Genomic DNA, 1,431 nt, shown 5'->3' with positions numbered 1-1,431 from the left:
TATGATGATGGCCTAGGGTTGTGAGAGCATGTACCAAATGAACACAAGGAGGCAGGCCTTCAAGCCGAGCATTTACCTCTGTGCTGTAAATTTTATGACTGCTTTGTTAAATATCTCCCACTTGAAAGGCCTTATCTTTGAAGACAATGAAAGGAACTTTTTCTTTCTGTCTGTCTGTCTTTGAAGCAGGACCTAACTATAAACTGTGGCTATCCATATCAACCAGGCTGGTCTCCAACCCACAAGATCCACCTGCCTATGCCTTCCAAGTGCTGGGATTAAAGTCCTACACCACCATGCCTGGTTTGCCTCAGCCTCCTGCGTGTTAGGATACAGAGATGAACCCTTTACCCAACTGGGATTATTTTGTTTATTTGCTTATGTTTGTTTGTTTGAAGTCAGGGTGTCATGGAGCCCAGTTGACCTCTGCTATGTGCAGAGATTGCCTTTGAGCTTCTGCTCTTCCTGTCCTAACTGCCCTGAGTGCTGGAATTACAGTTGTGAACCACTGCAGCCAGTTTCGTGCGTGTGGGGGATTACATTCCTACATGCTAGGCAGGCTCTCTACCAACAGCGCTACATTGACAGCCCCCAGCATTCTTGCCTATTCTTGACCTGATACTAAACAGACTGGCCTCCTCAGATCCTCATGTTGATCTCCTAGTGACTCTACCTCCCTTGATCCCAGCAAGCTCTCCGTCTCTGTACGCAAGTCCCACCTAAACTCTTACTGCCCAGCTACTTGCCATTTAGTTCTTTATTAAACCAATGAGAGCAACACATCTTCACAGTGTACAAAATGTTTGTTCCACAACATTTCCCCCTTTTTGTCTAATTAAAAAGGAAGGTTGTTAACTTTAACATAGTAAAACTATATACAACAAAAACAACTATCAAGTAAGAATTACAGTTACAATATCCAGCTCATTTGCATTTGGCAAATTTAGAGAAAATATTATTATCTTATCTTTCTGAGTCTAAAGTTTTATACCTAATTTACTTTTAACATAACTAATGAAAACCACAAGTTTAACTATTTAGTCTTTAACTCTATCAAAGATCCCAGAAGGATGTAATATTATCTAATGGCAGGGACATCTGGCTGCCTGGACAGTCACCTAAAGTTTCTCTGCAAAACTGGGGCATCCATCTTTGGCCTACAGGCCTGGAATATTTGACAGACATTTCCAAGAAGCAGGGAATTTTGAAGGACTGTCCTACCTTGTCATGTCTTGGCCAAGTCCTACAGTCACTTTCTTTTGTGTTCTGTTTGTTTAATTAGGACAACATACTGTCAGGAAATGAGGCAAGGGCAGTTTCTTTCCCAAATGACTAGCTTTTGCCACAAAGAAAGTAAACTCCTTACAGAGATTCATTGTTACCTGTCATCTTCTCTGAAATAGATTGGTGCTATCAGGAGCAGATGTGTCA

Source organism: Microtus ochrogaster (assembly GCF_000317375.1).
Source record: "Microtus ochrogaster isolate Prairie Vole_2 chromosome 14 unlocalized genomic scaffold, MicOch1.0 chr14_random_2, whole genome shotgun sequence".
Lineage (NCBI taxonomy): Eukaryota > Metazoa > Chordata > Mammalia > Rodentia > Cricetidae > Microtus > Microtus ochrogaster.
Note: the sequence above shows the minus strand (reverse complement) of the source record.